The sequence below is a fragment of the Cibotium barometz genome, chromosome 6 (assembly GCF_041138505.1).
Source record: "Cibotium barometz isolate CiBa-2024 chromosome 6, ASM4113850v1, whole genome shotgun sequence".
In the NCBI taxonomy this organism is placed as follows: Eukaryota; Viridiplantae; Streptophyta; class Polypodiopsida; order Cyatheales; family Cibotiaceae; genus Cibotium; species Cibotium barometz.
The window spans coordinates 12,935,902-12,941,901 of NC_141051.1; the positions used below are offsets into that span (position 1 = coordinate 12,935,902).

The window sequence follows — 6,000 nt, forward strand, 5'->3', positions numbered from 1 at the left end:
TTTTGCACCGGCTAAACGCTCCAACATGTACTCAATCCTTGGCATAGGAAACTTATTCTTAATGGTGAGTTTATTCAATGCCCTATAGTCTACACAAAGGCGTGCAGACTTGTCCTTCATTTGGACAAATAAGATGGGTGCAGCAAATGGTGAGGAAGAAGGCCAAACGAATCCAGCTCGGAGAAGCTCAGATAACTGTCCTTCTAGCTCGCCCTCTAAAGTCTTGGAAAGACAATAGGGAAACCTGCTAGGAGGTTCTGATCTAGGGACCAAATCGATATGACGGTCCTCAAGACGTGATGGAGGGAGACTGGCAGAAGATCGTCCCTAAGCATAATGTCCTGATGTCTAGGCATCTTTAGAAGATGCATTACCTTTCCCTCGCTACGCAACAAATTACTGCTGCTAGGGTTTGGTACTGGACTGTGACGATTGCTTGGGCTTGCCTCCATTCATCTTCATTTCTTCATTTTGAGCAAGAGTCAAAGCCCGGTCATATGTACTAGGTTCAAAGTTGCGAACTGTGAACCGGATGTTGAGATCTAATCCACGAATGAATTGATCCATCTTGGCCTGCTCAGATAACCCTAACTGTTGTGCTAAAGTTATTACCTTTCTGGAAAACTGAAGCACTGGTGACCCGTTCTGTTTGAGTCCATAAAACTCATCTGCCAAGCCAGTCATATACTGGGGCGGGAGAAATCTGGTCTTAAGGTCATGAACAAATGTATCCCAGCTAAAGCTGTGACACTTGTGGTCCGGTCTGTATGAAGACTAGACCAATGCTGCCACCAAGTGACTGCCTCACCCGTAAGGTGGGGAGCCGCTACGTAGACTCTGTCTTGAGGATCTGTAATCCTAGCTAATGGAAAATGAGCAGTAAATTGATGAATAAACGGATTAACTGCTAAATGATCACACTTACCATTATACTTACTAAAATTCGGTTGACTTCAAATGACGGTACTCAATGTCACGAGCTGCTGGCTGGTGGCACCTGAGGTTGAGGAAACTAAAGAGAGGTGCTTGTATCTACGATGCATGGCCTCCTTTTCCCTTTGGTGCTCAAGTAACATACGTTCTCGATCGAGCTGTCATTGGTACTCCCGTGCGGCGTGTTCAACCTGACGCCGGTCTTCTTCGATCCTGCATTGGGCTTCCTCATAGTCCCGTCAACTTGCTTTTTCTTGTTGCTTTCTTTCTTCAGCTTTTGCTTTTTCTTCTCTCCATCTAGCCTCGTCTTCTCTTCTTTGTTGTTTCATCTGAAAGAGTCGGGGGTTCCTGGAGGCGAAGGAGGACGTGCTGTTGTTGCCTCCAAGAGTTGGAGACACTCCATGGGTTCTGAGCTTTGAGTAGAGCTCAGTATCTGCTGTAGTCGGAAGAGCAAGGTCTCCTTCGTGGGAGACGTCTTCCGGCTGATGGGTACTCTCCTCTGTAGACATGATGCTGAAGTCGGTGGTCGTGCCGGAACGCAATCTGACCATCCAAGGATGCCCTCACGCTAGGATACGGTGTGTATGGACAAGCTGAATCTGATACCAATGTAACATGCAGTGGAAGTATTCATAATTGAGGATCCTGTCACACAAATGCTCACACCGTTTTCTATATCCTGAGTTTCGCGAGTTTAGCAATCCACTTTATGACTTCAAACTTTTAAGAGATTTGAGAGAGAGAGAGAGAGAGAGAGAGAGAGAGAGAGAGAGAGAAATTGTACACCGTATGGGGTCCCGAATTACCCATTGAAGGGCCCCCTATCCCGTTACCCGAATAGTATTTGATTTATTTCTTTTAAGAGACTGACTGTGGACTGACAATAAGCCAAACGCAAGATCTCAGAGGACCAAGAGTCGGGCTGAACTGTACACGGCTGTAGAAGCACCAATGATGACCAATCTCGAGCCTATGCACTCTTCCCAATGGATGTAGGAAGGCTGCAAATCTGAGGCTGAGAAAAGGGGCTAATTGGGACTGTTCTAGGCTATGTATGAATGCTGAAAATGAGTATGAATGCTGAGTTTTATCAGCCTCACCCTCTTGCTTATCAAAATACCACTGGTGGCATCGAATTCAAAGCGGGCAATAGCTGAACAACATAACAGGCTGATGGTGGAGCTATGGATGTGGAGCTACGGTCGCTACTGTGGAAGTGGGTGCCTTGGCAGACTTTTCAGCCTGCCACGTAGTGCAATCCTTCTTCCCGTGTCCCATAGTGGGGCAGAAGAAACAACGGTTCTCTCCCTTGTACCATGTTTGTTCATCCAACTGGAGGTAACCTTCAGAGATGCCCTCCTTAGATTTTTCCTCGAGAGTCTTCTTGGGCATGGAATCTTTCTTATTGCCTGATTGACCCTGAGAATTTTTCTTTTGGTCCTTTTGGTCTTTGTTGTTCTGATCCCCCTTACCCTGGGTGTGTTAGTTAGATGAGAGAGAACTTGTTTGTTCAGCTTAACAGCTGTTTTCAAGCATTTTTCGGCTTTTTTGGGTTATTTTTATGCTTTCTCTGCTTTTCAAAACTCATTCGGGACCATGGACAGCTTATGGAACTGTTTCTCTTCGCATGTTTGCCAATGCGAAGTGAGATTATCATGAATATACTGTTGGGCATCATGAAGTTGTAGATCGTGGATTCCATGGTCTACAGGAATCCATGGATATGTGGATATCTTTTTCGGAATTGGCGTTGTTATTGTATTCTAGATAACCTAGTGCTAGATATATGAAACAATCATACACAATTAATCTACTCTAACTTGTATTAATTCCAAGAGGCCAGTTCCAAATATACAAAAGACAAAAATACAAATAGCTATCTAGAAGTTACAAAAGATCAACTCTCAGATAGAAAACCCAAGTCGATGAAAATAATTGTTTCCCCCAAACCTTGGCCGTGTTCAGTTGATTCAAATACACGAACAAGCTCTCTCAAGCTGCTCAAATGTTGAAGAAGGAAGGCTTGATGGTTAATTACTTGCTTGATTGATGAGGGAGGGGACATGCCTATTTTAGGGCACTGTGTACCCCCTTTTTCTGGGTTGGCCTGCTCAATCACGCCTACAATGTTGTCAAAAGTGCGCAACGGAAAGCGTGAGACATAGGCACAAAGAGAGAAAACGAATCTGCATAATGATGAAGAAGCAATGATACAAACAGCCCTGTGCAAGGGGTGGTCCCCGTAAGTGAGGGCATGATGATGAGCAACTCCCTTGAGGGAGGACCTGGGCCTGGAAGCCCAGGTCAAGATATCTCCAAGTGAATAAGAGCATGGCCTTATATAGCTCCTTGTGGAGCTGCCCAACTGGCTCTAGAAAAGGACCCACGACTGGACAAAAACAAACATGTGATAATGAGTGGCCAACCCTACAACCAAGGGCCTGAACATGAGGAAAAAAATAAGGTGCTGCCCGGGGAAAATCTGGGCACCCCTGATACACAACTTGGGCACACTACCAAGAGTCTCTACTAGTGACAAGTGGAGCAACACAAGATTGAAGACATGAAAAGGATCCAGAGCTTCAGAGCTGATAGAGAGAAGGGTGGTCCAAGATTGTGAAGCATTCATGACTGCTGTCAATAAATTTTTGACAATTTTGGGCCAGATTCGATCAGTATTGACCAGAGTTTGAAAGAAGGTTGTATCAATGTTTGACCATCAAGCGCTTGCTTATTACTATTGTCGGACAATAAAACACACTTAAGCTTGTAGTGAGGAACCTTAGCCACACAGTAACAAACCTGTAGTATTCCTAGTAGTAAGGTTGGCCAGATCCTTCATAGAAGTGCAAAACCAATTGATTGAATAAGACCACCTTGCAAAGGCATAAAGCATGCCCACAAGCATGATTAGAAATGCTTGTTAGAATATGGAAACTGTTGCATGACTCAAGTTCAGTTCAATCATAGCACCACCACAATTGAATAGCAGGAAAATGCACCCTCCCACCATGTGTTGGCATTGTTAAGCGTAATCCCACTGGCATGTCTTCACTGGCAGTGAAACAATTCTTTGGGAACAACTCTGGCAGCAGCTAATGAGTCTTTTCCCTCTTACACCAAGAATGTCATGATGACTCAGGCTGCGGACATATGGGTCAAGTATGCATCCAAGCCTTTTCACATATTTGTTTGCAGTGTAACCCACGTTCAAATGAAGCTACCTCTATTAAAACCTCTGCCTTGTTCCACTTCTTTTGCTTGTGACAAAGATGGGCCACCAGTGAGAATAGTCATCCCATTAAAAGAGCATTTACTCCCTCCCTGCATGTCCCGCCCCACAAGCTGGAATACACTAGTAGGGAAACACTTGGACATAGAATAATAAACCAACACAAGAGGCTTAACCTTGACCCCACAAACAGAAATGGCCACTTCATGATCACAGTTGCAATCAGGGGCAACAGTAAGAGCAAGGACAGGGACAAGGGCACTGGTGTATGAGTGCCGTATGGGCATGGGCATCCCTAGCATTAACTATAATCAATTTTTGAAGGCAAATATACTGGCCAAAATGGGCACTATAATTATTCACAGGAATTTCTCATGTTTTGAGGAAATTTGGTGTAAGAAAGGATCAAACCTGTTAAGAAAAAGTCCTGCTCAAGCCACCACGGTTCTCTGCAACAACTCAGTTGACGGCTATAATTGCAGAGCAGCAGCAGAGGGCCATGCGTAGGTGATCGGAGGAAGGCGATGCCGCGATGGAGCGTGGTTGACTTTTAAGGCCAAATTGGACACAAGGGTCAAATGTATTTCAAGACGATGAAAAACTCGAAGCTCGGAACGTTGGTGTTTTTAATCCAGTTTGAAGCCTTACATTTGTGGACTTGTTCACACTACGTAGTACCCCAGATTAACATTGTGGCATGCAAGGATTGTCCGTCCGCCCACATATGTAACCACTTCCTGGTGTGAGTGCCCGAATGTAACCGGATTAGCTAACTAGCCCATAGCCCATAGCTAACTCGAGTTGTAAATAACACAATTGGAAGAACGGACCACAAGGAGGAATTGGGATAGGCAGTTGTTTGACCTTGGCAATTTTACATACAACATTTGGTGGAAACGACAAGTAAACTGTAATTTTTTTATGTATCATGGATGAGTTTGATGCTCTTCAAAAATCCAGGTGCTCTTGCCAACAATTCTGATCATCTCCTGCAATCTCTGATTAATCTCCCGTTACAAGTTAATACAACAAAGCAAGCTTTAATGACTTTGTTAGCAAATCAACATGCTCCTTCAATTCACAACAATCTTGGCACTTAGTTAATAAAGTATGTCCAAAATCATTCTCAGGATTACCTTTAGAAGATGTTTTGACATGGTTGGATCACTTTGGCAATGTCATCGACTACCATGGTTTATCAAAGGATTACCTTCAGAAGATGTTTTAACATGGTTGAATCACTTTGGCAATGTGCACAAATGAGATACGCACAATTTTGGAAGGTATTGCCGCCACATGGCACATATAACAACCAATGGCACTAAAGACTACAATGAAGAAATTTAAAAACACATGATACAAGATTTTGCACAGCAAAATATTACACAATCACAACAATAAAACAACTTCAAGAGTGCAAACATGAGTAGTTGGAACCAACGGTTCAATTTGTAATAAATTTCAATCAATTATTTCTAAGAGCGGATTCTTCCATGTCAGAAGACATGAAATTGTATTTATTGTGACCCAAGTGACATCATGGCATTTCAAAAAGAGCACATGATCAAAAAAATTTATGAGGGCTATCTAGCCTGATCTTGGGGAATCAGAAAATCATGTATTTGTACAAATTCTCAATGTATCTATCCTAATATATGACCCTTAACTCATTGCTTGAATCTTATATGGGTTTCAATACTTCCCTCTAGCTTTTTGAGAGGCAATGTAGCCCCTCTTACCTATCTGGAGCTTGTTGGCTTCTTATTGTTGTATAAGGAACAATGCTTCTTATTGTTGTAGGAGAAACACCCAGAAAGAATGTTTCTGAGAGTTTT

The 6,000-nt window shown here is 43.3% G+C and overlaps 1 protein-coding gene across 4 annotated transcripts in view; it reads right to left on the reverse strand.

Annotated features, from left to right (window-relative positions):
• The window catches only part of LOC147637421 (uncharacterized), a 78,743-nt gene extending 73,963 nt beyond the window's left edge, over positions 1 to 4,780 (reverse strand). For 2 of the 4 annotated variants that reach the window (XM_086799223.1, XM_086799222.1), the window contains exon 1: positions 4,577 to 4,780. The gene's annotated coding sequence lies outside the window, so the exon portion shown is untranslated. The remainder of the gene's footprint in view (positions 1 to 4,576) is intronic. The other 2 variants (XM_086799221.1, XM_086799220.1) reach the window with 1 other exon arrangement.
• Between the last annotated feature and the right edge of the window lie 1,220 nt (positions 4,781 to 6,000).